General features: G+C 38.1%; 1 protein-coding gene across 1 annotated transcript in view; it reads left to right on the top strand.

Moving 5' to 3' along the window:
* ATPCL (ATP-citrate synthase) overlaps nucleotides 1-27,243 on the top strand; it is a 92,180-nt gene that overhangs the window by 14,908 nt on the left and 50,029 nt on the right. The window lies entirely within an intron of this gene.

Genomic DNA, 27,243 nt, shown 5'->3' with positions numbered 1-27,243 from the left:
CAACATTTATTCCTTCAGTAAACTATGGGAAATATTAACTTAATCTCTCCAATCGGATTTTTGATATTTAGTGACCCTTATGATTCAAACGCAGACACAGACAGTCAGGGTTTTCAGGCACACGCGGTTTTCAGGGTCATACTTCCGTGGCAGGAACTGGTCACTCGCACTCAAATATAAAAATAAGTAGGAGGAAAAACCTACCTGAAGACTGAAGGCACTCGCTCGGACTATGACACAGTGTGTGCCCCCTTTAGGTCGCTCGCACTCACAGTCTAGGTATACTTTCAATCACGCACAAGCCAAATAGGAAGGAAATTGGTGTTTAAAATCTTAGACCAGACCAGGTGTTTCGCTTGCCAAGGAAGCATTTTCAGAAGAAGAATGCTCGGCGAGTGAATATTTAGGCTAACATGTCCTCCTTTTAAATGTAAATTTTGTCAGAAAATGCCACTTCTTCGCCCCATTGTGCCCCAAAAGAATATTTACTTCTTCGTTATTTCTTAAGCTTTTTGTAACGGACAGAGACAGAGTTCTTCCATTGACCTTTTTCTGGGCAAATGTTGGAAAGCGGCTGCAGTTCTTCCAAAGGGTCAGATTGACAAAGCTTATGCTAATAACATCCTTGAAAAAGCTTCCCGTGGCACCTCATTTCCCTATTCGCGATACTCTACTCCCCTTTGACTCTCTGCTTATCCCCAGAATCATGGTGAAGTTAAAAAAGTGTGGGTCAGATGGTTGTGACCCCATCAAGATGAAAGAAGCATGGAACTTTCTCATGTTAAAACTGGCGGGAATGTTTTCCGAAATGGAAAGGTGTCCTAAAGGATTTATTAGATTCGAAGGGATATGACGTCGAGGTATTAGTGCTGAAGCTGTGAATTTGTTATTAATCCTTTTGTATTTTAATTAATAGCCTTGATTGGATAAATTCTTAATATTCCATTTCGTTTACTGGTATCGTTAATACTTTCATGTTTTTCATACTGTTCTTCTATTTCCCAAGCCATTTAAAAGTGGTAAAATTTCCAAAATATTTCTCTTTGTGCAATCCGAATAGGTGGCAGTTGATCAATCAACGTATTAAAAAGTTAATAAACGTTCTTTTAGTGATGTCACGCGGAAGAATAAATCATGCCTTGGTATTATGTTTTTAAGGAATCTCGAGTGAAACATGCTGATTAAATCGTTTCAATTTTTACTGATAATGATAACTTATCGGAGCAACGTACTTGAAACTGTCTGTAGCACGAGGATATGAAATTAATTCAAAGTTTTAAAGTACTTACAAAGTCACTCTCACCATCGTCTCGTATCAGCCGGAAGGTCAATTTAGATGAGTGAGAGCAGAGCTCACTCCGGACTTAACTTTAAGGCGTGTGAAGTTCTCACTTTCAGCGGTGAGGGGTCCACAGTACCTTTCTCTGTGCCCCCACATTTGTTTTTATACAATGTTCATTTAGACGAAAAATCCCGGCCCAGGATTTTAGATGATTTCTCAAAAGCATCACCTTGAATCCTAAGATCAATAGCCAAACGCCCTACACTTGGGGCTGCATACCAATTCTTGTGATACAAGTTGCATTTCTATGTCTATTATATAAGAATAATTTTACCATTAGGTCAGAATCATCGCACTTCTGCAAATTTTTAAAATTCTATTTTAAATGATTGATTAATTTTTTAATCATAGTCTAATTTCTCCTCTGTCTAACAAGAGCAAAAGTAAATTTTACATGCCGTTAGTAGAGAACCTAATTAATTTAAAGTAAGATCAAGAGTATTTTCATTAATTTGTAACTCATCGATTGAAGCTTATGCTACTTAATTGCTGTTTCGCGAAATGTCTACAGGAGCTAAAATTTGCAATCCTTTAAGAACTGCGATCTATGTACTTTAAATGATAAAATATTAAAATGAAATCTTAATTGCAAACAAAATTTGAACATTCTACTGCGCTTATACCTTCACACTGTGATAGTTTTGTTTCGGGCCCTTTCTGTCGCAGGAATTGGATACTGAATGGATTAAAATACAGATTTTTTCGATGTTTGAATTTATTGTTGTTCATTCCCACGGAGCCATTCTGGAATTATTCATTAAAATATAATATTTAGCAGACGAAAAAAAATAATTACATTTTGAATTTCTTACATTAACTTTTCTAGTGAGGCAGAAATAGCAAGCAAAAAACTCTATAAGATGACCTGTAACTGAAGTGACAGAAAAGAGGAACGGAAAATATTCTTGTTTCTATATGAAAACCTCAGGAAAGAAAACTAATTATGGGCATGTACACTATCACAATCTAGGTCAATTTCGTCGCAGCGCACGTATTCTCAAACAAAAATACGTAATTAGCCTTGAAATAATCACGTTTTTACGTTGTAAGTTCTTGTTTCCAAGTGTGTCGACATCGGAGGTAAATCATTGCCATAGACCACCCTCAATAAGTAGTTGGGGCAATAAAAGAATAATTACTAGTGTATTCAGGGCTCTTAGATGTCACAAGAACTTAAAAGCGGATTATACTTTACCATTGGGGCACTAAAAGTGATAAAATAGATAATAAAGGCATAATGATATTTTTCCAAAGTCACAAAATGATATATTTTTAGAGTTATTCCTGAAGGCTATTTGATAAAGGTTATTTTATAGTCGACATTCGATAAGAGCAATGGATATATTTAAAGTTGCGTGTACTGATATAATTTATATTTATAAAATTTCATATTCAGCTTATGTAGTGTATTCGATCTAATAATGCCGTTGTGGTAAAAATAAATGCAGGCAAATATATGTGTGCATTTTATGAACATTGAAAACCTATTGGTCATTGGATTTCTCATGCACACGCCATTTTCTTAGTGACCAACTTTTGGTTGGGTTGTTTTAATCATTTTAACCTACAAAATTGTTCAAAGGTTAAGTGAAAGGTAACGTAGGATTTTGACATTGTCGGGAAAAATTCAGAGAGGTCAGGAAAAGTGGATTCATGGCATACAGAGTGAGAATAGATTGTCAAAGACTGTGATGGTGGGTAGTATGTAGGGTAAACGAGGCAGGGGTAGGAAAAGAATAGGCGAATAAGAAAAGTATAGAAATCTCAGATTAAATATTACCTTTTTAACGTACCTTTTAGTGTGCTAGAATTTTTCAAAATTACCCAGTATGCTAACTAGAGCTATCACTAATCGATTTGTGATTAGTTAATTAATTGGTTGGCACGATACGTAGTAGCGGCTGGTGGTGATCTCCATTTAATCCCAATCTGACATGGCATTAAATAAATACTTAAAAGACCTGAATTACATACCATTCCTTACATTTCAGCCATTCTTCATCTCAACATACTTCATGTCTCAATTTAGTCCATTACGCATATTCTTTTCTTACCTCTACCTCCTTTACCCAGCATTCTCCCTCCTTCTTCGAATTTCTCTCAACAATGCCGAAAGCTTATGGTATCCATTTTTTCAACTGATCGTTTCGAAAGCCTGACGTAAAACTATCGGAAGAAACTGGCGTAAATGCTAATCTGAACTACTTCAAGCAACTATGACTTTGTGACATTTTTATAAATATATGGACGACGTGTGTCGTGATGTCCGTTTCTGATCAAAAAAGTTAAAAAAAAAATTAATGTAACCGTAATTAAAAAAAGCCATAATTGAGCGGGAACTCTAAACCCAATTTCGGCCAGCGATGACCCATCCTGTTGCCGTTGCCTTTGCCGTCTCTCATCATGCAGGAGCTCAACTAAACCTCTTTCCTCCCCTTGTGTTGGAAGTACCCACGCCGAAAGATAGGCAGTTCATAAATACTGACTGGCACTTTCATGCGTAGTTGGGAGACCAAGAAAACTTATCCTCATGTCACCACCCATTGGAGGAAAGCTCTATTAAAAAGGAACTGTTCGTTCGCTCGGAGGTGACAAAGACAGTGGCATCTTAAGTCGTTTCTCCTTGCTACCGTAAATATTGTGATGAAAAGTTTAATCGTTTTTCTCTCCTTGACTCCCAGCTACTTTCCGACAGCCATTTGGCCGAGAAATACAATCATCCATATCCACCCATCAACCTCAAAAGAAAAGGCGTTGAAATAAGATTTCTATAGGTTTCTTTCCAGGTTGGTGTTCCCGGGAACGAAGCGGCAGATGCTTCTGCAAAATGGGCCCTTAGGATGGGCGAGATGGCCCTTCAAATAATTTTCCCACGTTATCTCGGATTTGTAGCTGTAAATACTCCTAATAACCTGGGATTCTTCCGTAATAAAATTCGGTCCTTAAAATGTGACAGTGCAATGCACTCGATCGGGCTTAGCCGACTAGAGGAAGTTGTAGTCGCAAGGTTCAAGATAGGCCACGGTTCATTGATTCATTCTTAGCTCTTCACTCATGAGAAGACACTGGTGCAAGGCTGGAATGTCATGGATATTAAATGTTTCCTCGAAAACGTCGGTTGGATGCATAGTGAGTTGCTTCTAAGAGTTTGGTAATAATATACTTAAGGGTTACATTTTTTTCATGGTCCAAAATGTGTTTAGGAGGATTATTTGATAGTCATAAAAGAATCCCAAGTCATATTTGTGAGTGAATTATTCTTCCGTAGCTTTAAAAGTGCGACTGCAGCGGCAGTATTAATTTTCTAGAAAAAATAAATCGTTGTTTTTGTGCCCTACTTTCGTTCAGCGGATATTTTGTGAGTTTAAAACCTAGGTCAATCCCTAATAGTTGCCAAGCGGTAATTACTTTGGAGGTAACGCATGTAGTGGAGGTACCAAATTTACTGCATGCAGTGGAGTGTTTTTTATTTGACATATGCAATTAATTAATTTCACTATGAAGCTGGAGTAATACCTGTACCCGTGTCTGATTTGTCTTTTTTTAAAATTTCCATTGCAGTCTAAGCAGCGTGCACGTATTCTAAATATTACCGGGTGTCTTATGTTAATAATTTGCACTATTTAGTATGCTTCCACTGAAATATAGCAATTTTGTACTCCTCCACACAAGGCCATGGCAAATGTTAATGAAAGGACTAAATGGGAGAAATAGGCGAGATAATAAAAATGCGCACTTGCCAAGTGGGAACCTTGTGGGCATCGAACACTCCTGCTGAGCGACGGGTCATGCTCAGTCTTACGGCTAGGGTTATGTAACTCTGCTGAGGAGACCTCGGAAAAATCCGATGACAAGGCAAATAGACTTATCTGGATCATAGTGAAGACACGAGTAGCCTACGGCCGGCACCAAAATGAACAACGCTGGAAAAATATTCTGTGAGTCAAGAAAATCAAAGCTGAAATTTCTTTGTCCAATCCTGGTGCGATTTTAAGCAGTCACGCTCACGAGCTTGTTAGTTGATTCGCATGTACTATCGCTGAGGGCTTAGTCGTTCTCTACCAATTTCTTCGTTCTCAACCATCTTGTTATTGTAATGAATGTTAATTGTTATTTCTTTTCATCGCTCGTGTCATTTGCCCTTGTCCATCATCTCTAGTTCATTTCTTCTATTATGGCCTCCATAAAAATATTTATCCTTAAGGAGCACCCAACAAGCGCCGGTCTTTTGGATGGTGCCTTCCATAATTTTCAATTTTTATGCATTCGTCTACTGTCCAATAAATTATTTACTCGTAATTATTCATTTAATTTTCATAAATCTTCTTCGTCGATACAGTTTCGTCTTTTGGGATCCCTTTTTTTTGTTTTCAACGCCAGTAGTTTTGACGACAGTTACAAATTAAGATGAATCTTGATGTCCTGGCTTACCTTAAATTTCCAGGTCCAGTCATTTTCCGTCAGCCATAGTTTCTTCCGATAGAATTGTGTCTTCGATCGCCAATCCTAGAGGCTTTTTTTCTGAAACCGTAGTATGCATATGGCCAAAGCGGACGTTGCGTAAGTAGAACATGGGACTAATACGGGGGTGACGGAAGGTTACTATGACGGAGAAAGGAGCGGAAAAACAATAGTGTTTTTGACGTCATGTACTCAACGTCTAAGAGGCCGGTGGTGTTTTCTCTATGGATTTCGCTTTCTAGCTTGCATCTATCGTTGTAATTAAAGTAGTCATTGTTGGGCTTATTGGGGCCGATGGGTAACTGAGATTGCTTTCAAAATTTCAAAATTGGATTACTATCTTTGCGAATCTATTTTTTCACGTTCATAGCAGTTCAATTTCAGTTTTTGCAAATCGTCTATATTATAGGACTTTTTAATTGATAATTTTAGAATAATTGTTGTCTATTTTGCTTAATGAATTTCATCAATTAATAGTCGGCAATAAAGAGCATTCACTGCGTTCCTTGTTGAACCAATAGGGTATTAGAGTTCAGTAGCATGCTGACTTTGCCGTCAGCTGCCACGAACCCAGTTTAAGAGATCGAAGAGTACATTGGCAACATTATATCACTCAAAGAGCGCATATTTGGAATTGTTAGAGGTATTTTGCCATTATGTGAAAGTGTAATTTTTATCTTGATGGCTAGACAGCGGTATAACTAACCCACGGCGCAGAGAATTTGCAACTAGAAATAGTAGGTATACCATTGTTCAAAGAGACATATCCTTAGTTCTCTCACGGTACAGTTTTGCCTCATTTTAAATTATAAACTCGAAGTCTCCTATTGCAGTGCAAGTTACAAATCTCTTATCGGGCGTAAATTCAGTATTCACTATTTCACCAAGTGTAAGCTAATCGCTGCCAAAGACGTCAATCTATTCTCGTGAGTCTGTGATACACCACAATGAATTAGTTCCTATTGACATAACGGACCTACCCATATTTTTCTTAACACACAAAGTATTTCTTACTCCTTCCCTCAAATGGCATTCGTCAATTTTGCGTTTTGTTTTTAGTATTTTACTATTAAAAACCAAACACCTTTACAAAAACCTTATTTCATTGGTATTAGCGACCTTGGTAATGTATTCTCCTTCAGTAGCCATCAAATTGGCTGACTTAGCTTTCCATTCATCTTGCCTGTGTATTAGTAACCCCTAAAAGTTCGTTTTTTTGCTTAAAAATCCAAATCTATCATTTTACATATGCTTCACGTATTTATCATGCCTGGAATTCTACTTTGTAGTTATCCCCGTTCACCAGATGTTTCACAGTTATTTTCAGAAACTTATCTAAATCTAATTTATTTTTATTTTATCTAAAGAAAATAACGCTACATTGAAAAAGGTTACTATAATTTAGAACGTGAAGTAGATATTTCATTATTCTTTCATTTTATTTATTGCTTTAAATGTATTTTCAGGGTGAAAATTCATATAAAAATTGACTTTAGAGAAATGAACAGCTTAAGATGACACCGACGCTCATGCAAAGCATCAGATCGAAGGTTTAAACGGGCTATGCTTGAGGAGATGAAAAACGTTATTATTTAAAAAAAATCAATGAACACGGAAAGGATTCTTTGAAAATGTTTTTGCGGAATTCGAAGGGAACTTTACCGCCAAACTTCGAGAGGGTGTGCATGGCTCTCCGTTGGGATCCGGGATGAAACTACTAGGATTTAACTAATTTTATTTACCAAAGAGAGGAAAATAAATCAACGTTCATTAATTGCATCTTTGATTGATTAAGTATGCATATTTGCGGAATAAGTCGGACCAAGCTGCGTGACGTTAAACGAATGCTAGGAGAGGGGTACCCAGGGCGTCTATTACGGGAATTTTCGATCGTAAGACATCGATTTAAATGGTTTTTGAGTATTTTTGCCGCTACCGTTAACCTCCTCTTCAAGCCAAAGACCATGAGGTGTGAAACTGTACGACAAAGCTGCATTTTCGCTAAAATATTTCGTCTAATGTGTTCTGTTGTTGCTTCGAGAACGCCCAGCGTTTAACCTTATTGTCTGGAAAGTGTGCTGTTTATTTTTTACGGGACCTTCATTAATAAAAGATTGTAAACCGCTGATTTAAGGATTCGTCCCAATATTCCACTTAAATTTTACGTCTCTTCCCTTAATGCAACTTATAATGACTGAGGGGATGCCGCATGTCTACCCTGTTTGGACGATTAAGGGACGTTCGACATCCGACCTACGTTAAAAATGCAGAAACTCTCTCAGGAAAGCTCTTAGAACTCTTAATGATGTATTTGAGCTTGAAGTGAAATAACAAGAGTATTTGTAGACGATTTGTTGCTGCTCGAGATGGATCCCACTTCCGCCGTGGTCGCAGTCTTTTCCCCTAATGAGCGGTTATGTTGCCAATACTTTCGCTAATGGTGGAAGTTGTCCTTTATGAGTAAATGATTGGCGTGTATTCGTAATAGCTGGCAGTTGGTAGTCATTAATTGTCATGATTTTATACACACATAGACAACCTACACGTTTATTGCGCCTAAAAGGATTTTAATTGATCCAATGACCTTGTGACTTCAGTTTTACGTTTAAAAAAATTCGAAAACTTATATAGCCTGGGCGTGGTTGATGAAGTGAAGAGAACTCTAGTTTAAGATTGTTTATATGGTTCGCCGGTGAGCTGCGGAAACGGTAATATTTGGAGCTACATGGCCGAAAAATAACACATTAAAAATGTCAACGAAAGAAGTCATGTCGTGGAAATGCCGCCAAATCACAAATTTTGTGTACGTGCTGCCAATGATTTCCTCAATTGCTACAATATAATTTGAATTCTCCACCCAAAGAAGCGAATCTGATACTGTACGAATCTATACTCATGCCGTGCATACAGATGGCCAGCAAATCTGAAGCCTTAAGAGGTCTTGGAAGAGTCTGCAAAGTTAAAATAAGGTTTTGGATATTTGATGTAGAAACGAGTCATAGAACATACAATTTGCATCTAGTATCAGTGCCAGCGACATCATGGTTCCGTTCCACATCTGTCTATATGATGCATTGTAACGTTTTGGTAATGTCCTTTGGGTCTTGTTTGGGTTCCTGAAAGAAAATCAGGAAAAGTTGAAGAGTTTTTCAATTCGGATGATGTTTCATTTGAGGAACTTCCTCACCCTTGGAAGAGCATTTTACTGATCGTCGTGTCCCTGATTCATGAATTTGACTAGATGTGTAGTAGATTCAGCTTCTTAGATTATATTTGAATCTTCTTTGCTGGGTGTAAACTGTGCGGCGATTAAAAAAATAACTCCTGACTTAAACTTCTGGCTTGCCCTTGGATCGGGTCGGGAGAGTTATTTTTTAAATTAATCCTCCAAATACTGAAAATGAGATTCCTGATTGCTGTCCACTTCGTCAATCTCATCGACTGTAAAATAATTGCCTTCAGCTGAGGTATCGAAACGAAAAGAAGCGCCAGAAACTTCGTATAATCCGAGGAGACTGCAGCGTGTACCGTGTATAAATTCCGTGCGTTTTGACGTTAGCGTATCAGACAATATCATGCATTGAAAAAGGATGGCAATGCTTTGATACGGTCTTTAAAGGTTTTGATTTAATAGTTTTTGATGCGTGGGATTTTAGTGCAATTCGAGGAGCACTTGCCTCAGGAGTTACTGCAACCTGATTGTGAGACGTCTGGTATATATTGCGTATAAGATAAGCAGGAGAATGTAATTGGAAATTTTGCTACATTGACACCAAATAGTAATCACCTAATGCCTCGTATCTTAAGAGAATGAATTGAAATACTTGAATGATATTTCGAGAGTAAGAACGAAATCCAAAAATCCATCATTTATGTACTGATCAAGCATGCTAGTTGCTCGAACAGTGCCTCAAATGAAAATACAACACTGCTCGTTTAGATTACGGAAATCTTCCCATGGATCAGTTCTAATGCAACATTATGACATACTACGATTCTCGAGGCTCATGGGCATATAGGATATATCATTAACTTAGATAAGGACGATAAGGGATAACTCTAGGGCATACTCAGACTTCCCCCTTAGGGATAGTAATTTATCACAGTAAGATAAAGTATTTGGCTGATAACTTCAGGTTTACTTGTTGAGGATTAAAGGGAAATGTCAGTATCCTTAATACCTATTTAATTAGGAAAGTGTGCATAGTTATCTTTTAGTAAGACTTAGAGGCCATCAAAAGGATTTTCAGAATGGGACATTGTGGTTGTCAGAAGAGCACATTTTTCTAGTTATCGATGTTAAGAGCTAGTAGACAGATTTGATTCCTGAAGGCTTTTTCACTGACAAAGAAATGTAGTTTATGAAATGATACTATCGTTGAATGAAATCAGTTGGTACGATATTTAAGTGATTTTTGCCACCCATATAATGCGCTCAATGCCCGCATTACGAATGCGGTGATTATTGAGATTAATTTATGAGTTGAGAAATGAAAGGGGGACCTACTTAATTTTATACAATTAATTTATTGTGGAATTAATGCAGTTGTAGTGACATGCAATTATTTTTTTCTGGTGTTATAAAGGAAACGCTCAATTTACCAAGGTGGAGATTAATTGGATAATTATTTCCGAGTGAAGAAATCCTAAATACCTTGAATTCTTGATAATTGCCACTAAAATTCGACCATATGTCAGTTGCTGTCGTTGAAATTGACATGTCTGAAAGGTGAATTTCTCCTTCAAATATAAATAAATTGATAAGGCTCAGTGTACAAGTTGGTGGGAAATCAGCTTCTATGTTGTATGTATAGTAACCTAGAAATGTTGTTAAGTAATGCAGGCGTGATATAAGCGAAAATGACCTATATGTTCTGACAGAAGGGGAGTTATTGGTCCTGCAAACAAGAGGAGAAAGGTTTGACCTGCGATTGAGGCGGAGGCTTTCGGATTGGGAGATTGTGTGCACGAGGAGATTAAGGTCATGCACGTTATCCTTTGCCTCGACCATGCTTTTTTCAATGTACTATTTTTGGTAATTGTTCACATGTAACCCGCTTGAATATAGTCTCAATGTACCTGCAGATTCCCAACTATTCCGGAATAAAACTGGAGCCACAAACTTAGTGTGAATCTTAAGCTTTGGAAGTCTTCATATGAATTCTATTGTATTAAGTCCACATTATCCTGCAGCTTTATGTATTTATTTAGCGTCTGTATTATTCTTCTGTACTAAACCGTTGATATCAATTTAATGGTGATCAATTGTCCATCGAAATGTGCTTATATTGATCTAGCAAGAGAAAAAGAAAGTACATTTTTCGTTGACCCGCTTGATATGGAATTTACTACGCAATGGTTTCACCCGTGGAAATGATTCGTAGCCACATTCTTCAAGCTGTGAACCTCCCCTTCCACGAATTCTCTTGTATTGTCGTTTGTGCAAGCCAAGGTCGTCAGCGTTAAAAGGTTATCGTGTAGACGGGGCAGTCAGACGTATGCTGCCTGGATTGCCTTGGGTGTGGCTGTTCTTGTTTCAGAACAGTCACTTTTTTCATTTTCATTCCCGTTTCGATAAAAGGAAACTTTTTTTACCGGAACCTAAGTTGTGCCCGGAATCTATCTCCCTCGTGGAAGCATGGTCATGGCTAAATCCTGTAACACGACGTGCCCACGAAGGTTTCTCTCAAGCGAGAAGAGATTTCCCGAGATTCGCCGCGTGTAAGTGACCGCGGTTTTTCGACCGGAACATTCGTCGTCTGTCGCTTCACAGTCGGTTATGCCTATATGTTATGAGTAATTCATTAAGAATAATAATTTCAAAAAGAAAAAAATCTTTAGAAGGCATTGCTCAAGAAAAGAAGTCTACACACGGGTACGTAGAATTAGAGCACATCGATCACAGTTTTACTCAAGAGTATTTAATTGGTACACGACGGTGTTGTGTCACTACCTACGAAAATGTTAATTTTATTTCACTCGGATTGAGTCGCTTAAATCTCGATTGCCGGTTGGGAATTCTACCCGCTGCACAGGAGCATTTCTCTTTTAAATTAGCTTACGTAGTGTCAAAGCTTTCATGAGGCATGGTCTTGGAATCTTTTCATCAGAAAAATTCTACTTAGTACTTTGTATTCCTGTCTTATGAGCAATAATTCTTCATTTATGGTGAAACAACTAGCAGCAGTAGCCAAATATGAATAATATTTGTTGTGCCATTCGATATAGGCTGAGTGGAAAGTGACTGAAAAGTATATTTTATGGCCGATTAGCAGAAGGGAAAGCACCGAATATGTAAACGCTTGCTTATTATAAAAACCCAGGGTCAACGAGGGTGAAAATTTACCGGTGTTTATTCCTTCTTCCACATGAACATGAATTATTTAGAGGAAGATATGCCCGAAAGTCTCTTAATTATTTTCCGTCTTGTCAGCTTCCCTCGCCATTCCTCAGTTTCTCTAATAAATACCTAGTGTTCGAATTCACAGGGTAGTTTGTGACGGAGTGATTCTGTTTCTCTTTTCCACTGGAGGAAAGCGGTCTGTCGTTGGCATAAGTATTTGACGTCACCCTCAATATAGAGCGAAAAAACTTCTATTATTAATACAGTTTTATCCAGCTCAATTTCAGAATGAAACTGACTAGAAGTGTTGGGTTTAATGTTAAGATTATGTGGTATTTGGTGCATGGGGATTTTCTCCTAGCAAAAACTGCGATTCTCGTAATGATATACATGTTAATGGGCACATGTAGTTGTTGCCGTAGACGTTTTATAGCTAGCTCTCTTTGCTGTCGCCAGGAACGAATACGATTGGTTACCAAAGACGGAGAAGCAACTCTCCTTGGATTAGTGCAATTTTTTTCGTAATTGTTCTCCTACCAATAGTCTTAATGAAGAAATAATTGTGAGCTTGTAATGGGAAATGTGAAGAGCTCAATTAAGCTCATCATCACTTGTAGTCCTTGGAGTAAGAAGGTTTTCCTGCTTTAGTCCCCTTTTACGTGGTTGTGGTGGAATGGCACCTGCTTTCGAGGACAGTTCTTCTAAGTACTCTATGCCTTCGTTTCCTCATGCTTTTCGTCTTTTCGGTTGAAAAAATAATTGGGGTTTTAAGCCACAAATCTGGCCGTAATTGACTTCATATTATTGCTACCGCAACATTGTATAACGTTTTAATTTATTGTATTTAATGAATGAGTCCGACGAATACATGATAAGAGATCCAGGAGAATGTATAAAAAGGAACTGGCTGTCTGTAATTAGCTAAAAAATCATAAATCCATCCGCTTTTCAAATTAAAATTGAAATAAGTGTACTCCGTTAGTGCTAAAAATTTCGGATCCAAAAATCACCATTAATTTAGCCTTTTTCTGTGAAGGGAGCATTACCACTTTGAGGAATCACAGTTGACGGAAATGCATGGTGGTGTATGGGTATAGGGAATGGAAAAGAGAAAATTTTGCGTGCAAGGTCTCGCTCGACACCAGTCTGGATGTAATGTTTGGGTGCGATATCGTATATTCCGTAATCCTACAAAAAATTCTCTGGTTTTTCCTCAGAGCAATTGCTTATCCTACGACAACTTTTTTGAGTGGGTTAACTTAGACCCTAAAACTGTCAGATTCATGACTTCTGTATCTCTGCGGCATGAATTGTCGCTTGAATTTTCTACATAAATCAGTTGAATGGCTCTTTGATAGCCTTCTATGTTTGGCCCCTGGTACCACTATAGAGGCAACGCGTGTCATGTCGACAACACCTTCCTTTACTTAATGCCTCGGCATATGATTCAATATCTCTATACGATTTAATGACTTACCATGACCACTCATCATTATCTTGGGTGTTTCTTCCGCGTGCCATCAGTCTTCCATAACCTCGTGGCAGATTCTCTCATGGTTGACCTCTTTACCTTCCTGTCCTGAGCTGTTCTCTTGATTTCTTCATATTTACTCCCGAACTATACCATGTCCAATATCGTATATATTTTTCTCCCTCGTCCTCTCTTCCCTTCTATCATTCCCTCTAACACCGTCTTTAACAAGCACTCATTCCCCATACAAAGCCCTCACCAATTAACCTGTTTTCCTTTATTATCTTTATCAATTCTCTCTCCCCTCCAATCCTTCGTAGCACCGCCTCAGGCTTTATTCTCCCATATAATTCCTTCCATCCCCATCCAGATCCACATTTCGAAGGCCTCCATTTTGACTTCATCTTTCCACAAAGACCATGTGTCTGTTTCGTACAACATCACACTCCAGATCTAACATGTTCCCAATTTCTTTCTCAGTTCCTTTTTTAAAGGTCCGAACAGTAGTTTCTTCTTATTATTAAATTCCTCCTTTGTTATAGCTATTCTTGATTTTATTTTCTTGGAACAGGGCATGTTTTCAGCAATGACATGTCTCAAATGCCTAAAGCTCTGTACTTGTTCGATCACTTCACCCTCCAATGTGATGTTGATCCTTTAACCTTTAATTCATAATATCATACTCTCTTTTTTTTCTTATTAACCATTTTCCTTACATTTGTCGTTAATGTTGCTAGCATCGCTATGACCTTCTGTTTAATAACTGCAACTACAACCATAACCACTAGAAGTTACTATCATGGAAAGGTATGCCTGCTTTTTCAAAGTTGGAGAAAGAAATCATGAGACCATAGAGAAACATGCTATGATCCCATTGCCGCCAATGTGGTATTTTCTAAATCCTGTAATTGAAATCACAATATCCTGTGTTCTCGTAATACTCTTATGATTTCTTTTCAATGTATTACGATTCCAGTTGAACGATTGAAACTTTCTATTTAGGTAATTGTCCATAACTGACTGGAGCAATGCTCAACTTTTAGATTCCTAAATGTGAGGAGTTGTTTTCACTTAAGTGTCATCTAATTTTAGCTCCATAAAAAGGTGTTGAGGGTATTTCAGATTCAGTTCAGTGGATATTCCGGTTTTTTGAGGTTCCGTTTACAATTTGAATGTAAAAAAATGATCATGCGTGATTATCTTCAGCAATAGGCTCTCTAATTTTTGGATTAATTGCTCATAAATGTTTGATATATGTATCAATCAGTAAATTTATTTATTATTTTAAACAAATTAAAATCTACCCTTCACAAGTGGTTGGCCATGGATTAAATATTTATGTTGTTTATGCTTAATAAACATTATTAATTGACTCGAAGCATTTTTGGAATTTTACAGTAGAAATTTAACCTAATCTACGGATGTAATTATGAATATTCTAATACGGCGAGTTGTCGGTACGTGTGTTATTACACACACGCTACGTACACTACCCTATTTCCCTGTAAAATAATTTTTTATTATTTGAAAGATTAAGTTTCCAATTTGTAATAAAATTACCAAACTGCAGATTTCAAGAGAGGAAATGATTGTCTTATGCGATTGCTGTTGAAAATTCTATTCCGAGTTTTGCGTATACTAAGGCCTTGTATTTCGGACGTGAAAGGCGTCATCGGATGTGTGTTGTAGGCTTCTGTCTTAATCTTGCAACAACTGGAAAATTGTCTACATCGGGCTGTAAATTGAAAATCTGAAAATGTTTGTGTAAACTGCAGTTCAGTGTGTCGCGAAAGTGCTCTGGAATTCTATTAATAATGGAATAAAAACAGGAAAGGCCCTCAGTTTAATAAATTGACGAATGTTCAGTTGAAAGTCATACGAAATAAAGGCGAAGTGATTGTTTCAGTAATATTTTCTTCTACCTGTAATGCATCCAGAATCAGAATTTTATTGGCATCAATTTTCTGGCTCCATAGGTTATGAAATGACGTTTTTATACTCAGTTTAAAATTTTTACTGGATAGATCACTCATTCCGTGATTTCGCAATGAGTAAGTAAATTCGTAAATTACGAAATTTCTTGTTTGAACGGAAGTACAAACAGCAGTGCTACTGTCATCACGATGCCTAACTGCTTGAATTCTTGAGTTTTGTCAGTTGAGAATAAGGAGTGCATGAGGTACATTGCTATAGTTTTCCGTTCTAATCACTCGCTTGTTAATCTTATAATTCAGTGTGACGTCAGGCATCTCAAGGATAGGTTCGAGATCCTGGTGTTATATCACTCATTGACGTGGGTTAGACATAGTTTTGTAGTGGTTTTCGAAAGGTTCTGGCGGTGGGGATTGTTATAGGGCCGTTCTCATTTGGATGCATTTCATGGACACGCCCAAAGGAAAACACGTTTTCACTCTCGCACGCTAAACTAGGAGACCATTACTCCTCAATGCTCATGGTGTCATTTAGAACAGGAATAACTGTGCCACTTCCCCGCGTTAAGTGCACTGATTTGATATATTTTTAAAATTTGAGGGTTTTAAATGAAATTAAAAGGACGGTTTGAATTTCAAAGCATAGTCGTCGTGTATATAACCGACACAGTGGCCATATGCCGTAAAATCTCCAAACAGAAAGAAAATTCATGAAATGTAGAAAATGGAAAAGTGGATAAATTTCATAAAATCACATCGATAACTTTCAGATGGAATATAAAATTGTTGAAATACATGGTTGGTGTAAAACGTATCGGGAACATTTTCGGGAAATAGATTGATTTCAGATATTGCTACAATGCCTCAAAATTCTTCCAAGTACATCTCTTGAGTATCCACACACTTTTGCCAGCGGCTTTTCCACGACTCGAAGGCTCCCTGGTAGGCGGATTCCGGAAGGTCCTCAAGGGTACGCGTGCAAGTTTTTTTGGCAGCACTAAGGGTCCCATGGTGGTGTCCTTTGAGTGAGGACTTCACTTTTGGGAGTGGGAAATAGTCTGCAGGTGCCAAGCTGAGACTTAAAAGGGGTTGGGGAATCGTCGCGATTCCGGTTTCCTTCAGGTCAGTCGGTCACCTTGGAGCATCAAGTGCTCAAGACCTTCGGGACGAGTTAAGGCCAGATCTTTCGCATCGCCAAATTTTCAGAGATAATAGTGTGCTTTGCCATCTTATCAATACCAATACGATCTGCGATGATACTCATCATTAACCGACGGTCTGAATTCAGCACTTGACACACACGTCAAGAAAAAAAATTTACCGATACTTTTAATACCTATCTTGAACATCTAAAATCAAGGTTAGCAAGATCATGAGCGAATGAAGGTCGAAGTTATGTGAGATTATGGTAAATTAATTATATCATGCTACCTAAAATTGACTTTTCAATATTGTAAGGCCTGTGTGCATATTCGAATTTTATTGTTATTGGTCCCGCTAGGTCTCCCAGAATGTGATCACCTTAATACATGAACGATTGGTGAACAGAAGATATAGATATCAATTGATGCCGACGTCCGTATCTGTAGCGACTCCTCTGCATTTTTCACACGCCTGAGATTCAAATGCAATACACTCAGATGGTCATATTCATTTCAAGATATTAAAAGTTATCTTAAAATTATTCATCATATTTATGACTATTTGTACTTTCTAATATCATGTTAAAAGTGTATTATTTTTCACCGTTAACACCCTCGTAAATGATCGAAAAATTTTTTGCATGCTGTTATGATTGATTTGTAGGATTTATAGTGGTACGATTGCCACAAAAACGATTTAATCAAATGAAGTAACGCTTATTAATATGTTTTATCGCTGATATGGCTGTTACAATAAATATGTAATAATAACTACATTACTGGATTTTTTCGACAATTCTTTGTAACGATTATGCGGTTACGAAAGAGTGCTCGTCGGCTGGTAGAGATCTTTAGGCTTTCTGGATTCCATTTTCTGTTCTTTGAATTTCGAGGAAAAGTAATTTTTGCGTCCCATTGTCGGAAGTTATAAAGATTCATATATCTACTCGTGTTATTTCAATTTCTTTGTTAGATATACACTTACTGAATGGAATAAGTTCGTATTATATTCAATGAAACTAACTACTTGATGTGAGGATAGCTGTCCGTTTCATTCCTGTCTAGGTCATTGTAGTGTTATTTGATTTTATTCTATGTGATTTACCAAGATTGTGCCTAACCTCAGGGTGTGATAGGGTTTGTGATAAGAAGTTTTCACCCCAGAACATGTGGTCTGAACTACATAGTTACGAAGCAATGGGTAAAAACTTCCCTTGATGCACACCCTATAGCTTCCAATTAACCACATGATTCTATGAAAACATGTTCTTGGAATTAAGCTGGAAATTGGTTGGGGAATTCATAATTTGTCTTATTAAATACTAGCTGTTTTGTGTACCGTTCAAGTTTCGAGGTGGCACCTGAGATAAGCTGAAAAATATTAGTGTTGACTTTTATTTTTTGCCATAGAATTTTAATTCAAGGGATACATAACATTGACCTGTAACAGTTTCTTAACGAATTTAATTTTTCATACATTAGGAGTAAATTTCTTTGTATTTTAGGCAAAAGTGTGGTAGTCTGAAAAATCAGTATTGTGTTTGACCGTCAGTAATTGAAATAATTAATCAGTAATGAGGAATAGATATCCCAAAATCAAGATGCGCGGGTATTTATAATATTGAATATTATTTAGATTATATTACAATTTTGATGGCACGATTTACTCCTGAGGGTAATATACATCCCTCGAGATGTGTACTAACCCCCCTTTTGGCTGATTCACACTTCTTTCAGCTCCGATCTTGCTTCATTATGTACTGTGAATGCTTCATTGGAGTGGAGTCTTAAGTAATAACTTATTGTATTAACAATAGTGCAATACAATATGCTTGTTATTAGCAGTGCGGTAATTAAAGGAAATTAACATGCAAAACAACAACCAATGTTTTAAGAATGGATTAAATCTGTGAATCGTTGGTTTGTTTTGCTAGCACAGATTGTTGTGGGGGTGTGCTACTTTAATAATGGAAATGGTCCCGTGGATCTCTGGCTCTTAGTTGAAGTGATCGCGAAGGCGCTTACTGCGAATGCCATCAGGACGAAGATCCATAGCGTGTTTTTCCTCTTAAGGATCCTCCAAATTGTCGCCCCGCCGATGCGTAGAGTGCTGTGTGACACTTTCTTAAATTAAAAACGCAGGAGTTAACCCGAAGGTCGGTTTGGTTGGTGATCGTTAATTTCACCCATTACTAAGCCCGATGGCGTTTGAAATTCACACATCAGGGTAGGGGGCCAGTTCCTTTACTTGAGCCGGTTATGGTTTCCCAGGAAGATCTGGTGCCCAAAAAATCAGAGAGACTGGGTGGTGCTGAGGGTGCCCAGAGAGGCTTTACCGGGTATTGAACCCGGGCCCTCTGGTCAGTAGTGTGGACTGCCGCGCACTGGACTACCGCGGACTTGGATTGCCGTGAACCGTGATACTTGATTGTATGGTGCAATTCTAGGTCCGATGTCAATAATAGCAGCACAATAGGGTGGTCAGGCCATCAACGGCGCATGAATATTGTCCTGGTTGGATGATTTTCCTGTTTCATTAGCCAACCAATTTCGGGAAAGAGTTTGTAAATCACCCGAAGATAGAATTAATTTTCCTTTCATATTTGCTTACTGGTATCTTTTGTTTGATAAAAAGGTGCGTTTACAACGCTACTCATTTACGATATTCAACTTGTTGTTTACACCGGGGTTTTGGGGACAAATTTGCGTGGAGTACGCGATTAAATACGTTAATTCACTTAACTCTCTAGGAAAAGGCATCCCCATACTAAAAAAAAGCAGAATACCCAAGTATCCGGGAGCTATTCTGTAACTTGTACGGGCCATTGCACTAGACAAACTTCTTCCTCATCCTTCTCTTGAGCCCGTTAATTATTTCTTGCATTTTAATGTGAAAATGATAACTAATACCTTCGATGAAGTTCCGAAAAATAATAATTTCTCTGCATTCTGTGTGTAAATGTGTACTTTTCAATTAAATTAAGCTCACAAGAAGTCTCTTCGGCCCTCACTTTTGTATGATTACATGAGTTCAGCGGTGGGCCATTACATTCCTTGATCACTCTTCGTTTAGTAATTATTTTGATTTTTCGTATGCAATTAAGTATGTTCTTCTATGGAGATTTCCTTTTGTTGAGAGGCCTCAGGATGTTGGCTTATCCTCATTTGTAGACGGTACGGTTTCGTTATATTTGGTCTTTCAGTCTCCCGTTTTATTTTTACCGTTGCTGATCCGTTACAGCAGACGAGATGTTCAACCATAAAGTAAATCCGTTGAGCAGTTTAGAAATTTTGAGAAGCATCACATTTCGTGGTGGACGCAGGAGATTCAATCCAGAGAATTTAGGCAAAAATTGAGAATATTCATCTTAATTCAAAAAGTAACCTTCAATTTCATGGCTGTGGTAGTGGTCCGACTCGTGGTGTAACATGGCTAATTTTCCATGAGTTTTTTGGACCCCTTCAAGAATGAGTATTCCAACTGTCTAATTGTAAATAATAACCGTATTCCAAAAAGGCAAGTCATTTCGCTACTTGTAGGGTCATTGTGGAACGAGACTAGGGGAATTCATGCATACTTATTGTATTGATCAAAGAAATAATTGTAAGTCACCGGCTATTTCTCCTCCTATCATGATGACGAATGATTGGATGACTATTATTTGCATTTAAAATTTGCATAATATTATTTCCCTCATTTTATCACAATTGGTGAACCAGCACAATAGAAATACATTTATCTAATATTTTTAAGCTTCAATTAGTTTTTATTCCACGGCCTGCGAAAATTGTCATTTTTCTATTTTGTCGTTTTAACCTTATTGAGAATCGGAAAGATCGCTCAAGCTTTAATGTAGTCTTAACTTGCTAGCATTCCAAGAAATGTGAACGAGAGGAAAAGCATGCATGGTTGTTGATGTGAAGTTGGTTTAAATGAAACCAGTTGTGTATGTTTTTCATATGGACTGGTAAATTTAATATTTGTTACTTGTACTTATGGTAAAGAAATACATCGTGACAAGACAGTGAACCGCGTGAAAAGTACGATGAGAAATATCAATACGTATTGACAATGGTATTTTTCAGTGTCTACAAACATATGCTTTATCCAGAATATATACATATACGTACTTTATTCGTCGCGTAGTCAGATTCTAAGTTATGCAAATTTATGATTTAAATGTGATGAATATATCTTGATATCGATTTATCCACTCAATGTGTCTCGATGCGAATGCTATTGATTCATGAAGTTCAAACGAATTGCATTGTTCCAAGCGTGATATGGTGGCATTAACACAATAATGATAAAAAATTTCCACAATATAGTGGGAAATTATCACCATTTGGTTATTACTATGAGGTACCAAATGACATCCGTATTACGCGAGTCATTTTTCTGTACTAGTTCAGGGATAGCGACGGTATTAGCTCAAATTATAGGTTTTCAATGATCATTTGACGCTGTCATATTTAGTTGTAGCAACAAAGACAGGGGTCGAATCCATTCTTTGGCCATTTGAGCGGTCTTTGATCCCGTTCCATAACAAAAATCTACTCTTCAGCCAATCATATCGCTCCGCGTCTGCGCAGCCGTAACTACCGGCCGTTGATTCACGTGTGGCTACCGTACCAATCAATACAACGGGAAGACGAAATTTTTCTCTAACTTCTATAAATTCTACTAATATTATTTCTGAGTCTGCATTATGGAGTGCTATTTTCATATGCTGGAGAACACACCTGGTATTATCATTGAACAGTGTTACCAAAATCGGTGAAAAGTCAAAATACGGATTTCTCTGTCGTTTTGTAACTGCAGCATCCATGTACTTCTTCGGGTCTGGTAAAGCAGCTTTGTAATTTTTAAATTGTGAACAATAGTATCCTAGCTCTCGATCACTCATTACTGCTCCTTAGCTAAAACCAATCTTCTATTCCGTTTTATCATCATCATTCGTTATTTCTCTACACAAAGCAATTTAACACGGACTGGAAGGGGCACGGGCAGGGATCGGTGAAATGACCATATAAGCGGTAAAATGACAGCTGAAGGTATCATTTGCCCCATTCCTGACGAGTCATGGTTTTTAATGTTCGCTGGAATTATACGTGAACAGCTGTACTTAAAGAATGAATTTTTACCTTTTACGATGTAGATACCTGATGATGATGTGTATTGCAGTCAAAACTTGTTATGCGGACTAAATCAAAGTGGAAAATTACAAATTCTATGTATTTCCTTCACGCTATGGCATGCATAAGTTGCTTGAATAAGTGCGTAAACCTAATATGGTTAAGGAGTTGATAGCATACTGCTATAATATGTATGTAGCATGTCATATGTAAGTATGCCATCAATTATGAGTTTTTCGTGAAAACATCAGAACTACCGACTCATCAACACAGACGCCGACAAAATCATATTCTTCATACACGTTCATCATCAGGATGGCGTCGCCTGAGAAATTCGTTTGCCGCACGGATTCCAAAAAGTTCAAAGTACTTCTACCGAAAATTTAATTTTTTCTCAAGGGCGGATGCTCTTATTTACTTTCAAAGATTCTAAACGAGTGCTAGTTGAACTAGAGTGGTCCACCCACTGGACACAGTCTTCTTTGGTTTTGTTCTCTTCCGAACCCTTTGCTGGATAGAGTAAAGCGGGGCATCGAATGAAGAGGGTAAAATGATTCGTAACCGACTCTTATTTCTCATGTCTGCTTGTGAATGTATTTCTATATTTCGTATATAAACAGAAATGATCTGAAAGGATTTCTATACGCAAATAATTCTTTAGCTATCATTTGTTTGCGTGCCTACAACAAAACGGTATTATTATAAGTGTGTGAATGAAAGAATCAATATTTCGTCAAATGAACCAAAATATATTAATAATTTGACCTTATTTTCCTAAGCACTTCCCCGCTGAAAAGGCTGCGGAGCAAGTTGCTGCTGTGTAAAATGCATCTTCAAACGTACACCGTGTACTAAAATGAGCCGACCCTCAGTAGGGTAAACTGCGAAAGAAGCCGAGCATTTATCATCGATCGACTGAGGCCAGATTGTCTTTTATTGATAAAATTGGTTGATATGATTGGCACTGGCTTTCCCAGGGCGGCTGAGCTGAATTTCATGAATAAACTGAATGATATTTCATAAAATTAGACATTTGGGAAAACTGTGTACCCTAATACAAGGAACCCCATTGCGGCTGAGGAGACCTGTTACCGATAAGACATTACGTAAACCTATTTCAAGTCAAGTATGAGATAAGTAGAGGAGTTCTTAATTGGCAAGTGACATTTTTTGACTCCCATCTCGATGATGAAACCTTCCGAACTCAATTTAAGTCAGAATTATTTTCCCTTGTTCAAGAAGAACTTCCTTTTTCATTACTTTGATAATAATACAAATTATCATTAGTAACTAGTGCAGTATACTGTGCATTCCGCGTCGCCTCGTGAATTTAGCAATCGCTGGCCTCTCAGGTCTCAGGCTAAGGTTTTGGGTTTGAGACCCTGCTTTCACGGACGTTGTCCATAAATTCCCCCACCCGAGTTGATGGTGCGATATGACATCACTCCTTTGGAACATCGTAATAAAAACATAGTCGCTACTCCTCAGGAAATACCGGGAACATCATCAATATGAATTTCGTGGATTGAAGTTATATAGATTACTTAATGGCCAGTAGTCTTCCCCATGCTTATCATACTGTTGTGAGTAGGTTCATCGAGAACGAGAAACACACAATTTTAAATTTATTTCCCTTCCTCAGTTGTGCCCGAACACTACAGATGAGAATCGTGCAGTGAATAGTTGGACAATATCGGGAGAGGGACCTCATTAAAGAGGAGGTTCATCCCTCGCGAGGAGGCGTTTCCCCATCACCCCGCCGCCTCCCTTTCCTCGAGTGATTTGCTTTCACCCTTTCGGAAAGGGAACTCGGGTAAGTTAGCACAGCTAGCGTTCCGAAGGGCAGGGGAGGGACCCATCCTCGTTTTTGCCATCGGGGTCGCCACTCGTTCCAGTTCTATGAAGAGAAACTGGTATTCCTTCGACGGAAGCCTCGAATCAGGCCCCTGACGACTCTTTTCAGCCCTCGAACTGTCACGTGGAAATGGAAAGCGAGTGCGTATGTTTGATAAGTGGAGGGAAAGACGGTACGCATCGCTGGGCGATCGAAAAGTGAACGACTTTTCCAGTCGCACAACCTAAGGCGTTTCGTGCTATAAATGAAATGGAAGTCGGACACTATTAATAGCGTGGAAGGAAGTTAAATGCTTGAGTGAAGTCTCTCGAAAGAAAGACCTTGCGTTCAGCAGCTGGGTTATGTTTTCGGTTGTTTCTTCCTTAAACCGGCTCGCAAACGGGATATGTGCATGCCAAATTGATTAAAGAATTTATAAAGGACCTGATCCTTAATGTCCTATCACGGTCATTAAAGATGATTTGAATGAAACCAAAATCCAATGTTTTGGGGCGGAATTAGAAGGTAAAAAATATCCAGTACTATAAGCACCGAGATTTTCTCGTTCAATTTGTGCTGACTTAAATTTATTGTCTATAAATACATTTTTATTCGCCATCACGGGCTAGGAATCCGAGGATTGGTTTGTAGTATCTGTCCAGACTATCGCGATTACTGCCAATCACTTATTTAGCTCCACGCTCCGAAATTTTTCCTGCTTCTCGTAGTACATCCTTGGTCTTTCTCTGGAATTCTCCCCCCTCCCACGGTTCTTTTACTGATGATCTTCGTTAAACTATTTTGCCTAAGAATATGTCCAATCAATAGTTCTCTTCTAGTAAGTGTTCTCCGCAGGCTTCTGTCTCTCTCCATGCACTCTTCGAAGTATTCCTACATTTGTTACCCCGAAAGTATTTAATGCTCTGTTATTCACAAGGAGTCAAAATATTCTAGGCTGATAATGTAAGACCAAGCGGATGCAAATTAAGAATCAAATTCGAGCTAAGAAAAATATGATTTATTTGGTTTGTGTCATACGTAGTGAGAACAATTGTAACAAAATTTCACTTTAATAAATATGTACTCAAAATTCTGAGGCACCAAAACGCATGTAGTTAAACCTTAATTCATTATTATTTCTAACTTTCGCCATACATTTAAGTGCAATAGTCCAACCATTTGTTTTATTAATTAATGAAAACGTAAGGTAACGAAATTAAGTGTTTTTTCTGCATTTAGTGTGTTTAAAATTCAAGACCATAAATCCTTTATTCACATCCGAAAATATTAAATTCACTCCAAATCCTTAGGAAAGCAAAAATCCAACCAACAAAATCCAATCAGAAAATGATAGGGCTGATATGGCCTTTCCCTCATTTACAATTCACTAACCCTACAGTATACCTCCAACGAAGGTTATGTACGTATGAATTGTTGTAAAGCTTCGGGTAAAAGTTGGCTCATGGAATGGTCAATAACCTTTTCTTGTAGGATCGCATTCACCCTATTAGTATGCTGGTTAGCCACTTTGGATTACTGCTTGATAAATAATTCACAAAGTCCTGTGAAAACAGTATGCTTAATCGCTTTGTTATCTTTTGACAATTATCAGGGAAAGTGTTCCCAATGGACTTGCTATGTTTCCTCATTGTAAGATATTATATCACTAAACGGAACCTTTGAAATGTTTTCCGTTTTCTGGTTCTGTTCGATTTTTTTCTCATAGATTGGTTTCATAGTGAACATTCTATTCTGCTGAGTGTGCATGCATTCTCCCGGCAAGCGTTTATCGATACTGAATTCCCAGTAACCATCGGAAACCATCCCTCAGCTAGGCGAAGAAATGTAAAAATGCGTTTGATATATACAGTAAAAATACAGTGCATGCAGTTTAACTCGTTAAATACTATTTTTTTTAAGACAAACGTTTTTATTTCAAGCATGGCTCTTAGTTTTTCCGTTGAATATAATTTCTAGCGTCTTATATGAATGTGGTTATTTTTGTTAAATGTTAGGCATTGTGGTTTATTTGATTAATTACCTCCGAGAAGCTACTTGCGTTCATTTTAAAAAGTGATGTAAATTAAGTGTAATTCTGAATTTACTTGTACGAATGTCTCAGTGCTATGAAGCAATGTTTGAGAAATGTGGAGTGACATGGTGAATTTGTGCTAATTTATCTTGTCACTCCTAAGAATAAATTTATATCCTGCAGTGATTGAGTCTCGACAGATTGGGGTCCGTCGGGCCCAGGTAATGTATATATCGTCAAGGTTTTTGTATGCTTTAGAGAATTGAGTCTCAGATGTACACATGAAATGCATTATCTCGGACGGCATCGCCGATGCTGATCATCAGTGAGGTGAAAGGTGTGGTTGACAGTCTCTAATATCGTGTGACAGCTGTTTTATCAAGGCCTGAAAATAGGGGTGTTGATAACTGGGTGAACGTATGGTATAATCATTAACGAGACCAGTGATTTTGTGAAAGGTATCGCTCATTCTCTTACTGTGGATTAAGGATCATGTCATACATTGCATAGATGCTGTTAATGTTAGTTATAATCAAAGGCCGTTGTCATCGCCTGATCCATGTGTATTTCTCGTTCTTTTAAGTCAAGCGATTTTGTTGTTTGTAACGTTTAACCGAAAACTGGCAAGTATCTGCAGGAAAACTAATCGCTAAAGCTACTATATCGTACCGTATGTTTCTGTAAATTATTTCCTTGCCTTAATATCGTCATTATTTTCCTGCTCGTAGCTAGTGTTACCTGGAACACAGGACTTCCGTTGTAAACTTTCATTCGAGTGAGTATAATTTTCCTTGCGATCTCATTGTGCAAACGGCATAGTCGAGCATCTGGTGGACAAGTGGGACGTGCAAAGGCATTAATGCAGGGATGCCTGGGAGGTGGATGGTAAATTATTAACCGAAATGAAGTTATGCCGCATTTAAGCGATCTACAAGGCAGTCCTTTGAGAAGGAACAGGAAGTTGAATCACACTGGTCCAAACTATAGGTTTGCCGGCACGGGAAGACGCAACAGATGGTGAATAGGAGGGATAGCGATCAAGGCATTGTGATAGCTGATAGAATGAACGCCCTAGTTCGCACAGCGTGCGTGGCCAGAGTGCTCGTGGATGGACGGCTTGCGATGCCTGTGAAACTCCTGGCCGGGATGTTTTGAGTCCGAAGCTGCAGAGATAAGTGGGCGGGGCGGCAAGCGCCATGGAGAATCGATCCTCTCCTTGCACCTACGATGGATGCACTCCAGACATTGACTCGAAAGCACCGCAAACAAGAAAAGCTTTATGCGGCTAGACTTCGTTGCTTAACCTTCATGTACTCTAATGCCTTTGAACAACATGGAGGGTAATCTGATCGGTAACCCCGTGTTTTGATAGCGGTTTGTCAGTAGAAAAATGTGTATATTACCATCCAATAATTAATAGTTGACTCCAGGGCGAGTCGAAGGGAAATGAGTGAGGATGATTATGTCACTGCACTAATCTGCCTATCATGTCCTCTCATTGTAAATGCGATTGCTAAGACTTTTTTTAATGAAATTTTGGCAAAGATTAAC

Source organism: Hetaerina americana, unplaced genomic scaffold (genome assembly GCF_022747635.1).
Source record: "Hetaerina americana unplaced genomic scaffold, ioHetAmer1.1.p SCAF_10, whole genome shotgun sequence".
Lineage (NCBI taxonomy): Eukaryota > Metazoa > Arthropoda > Insecta > Odonata > Calopterygidae > Hetaerina > Hetaerina americana.
The sequence above is the reverse complement of the archived record's forward strand: the minus strand, read 5'-3'. Positions and strand labels throughout refer to the sequence as shown.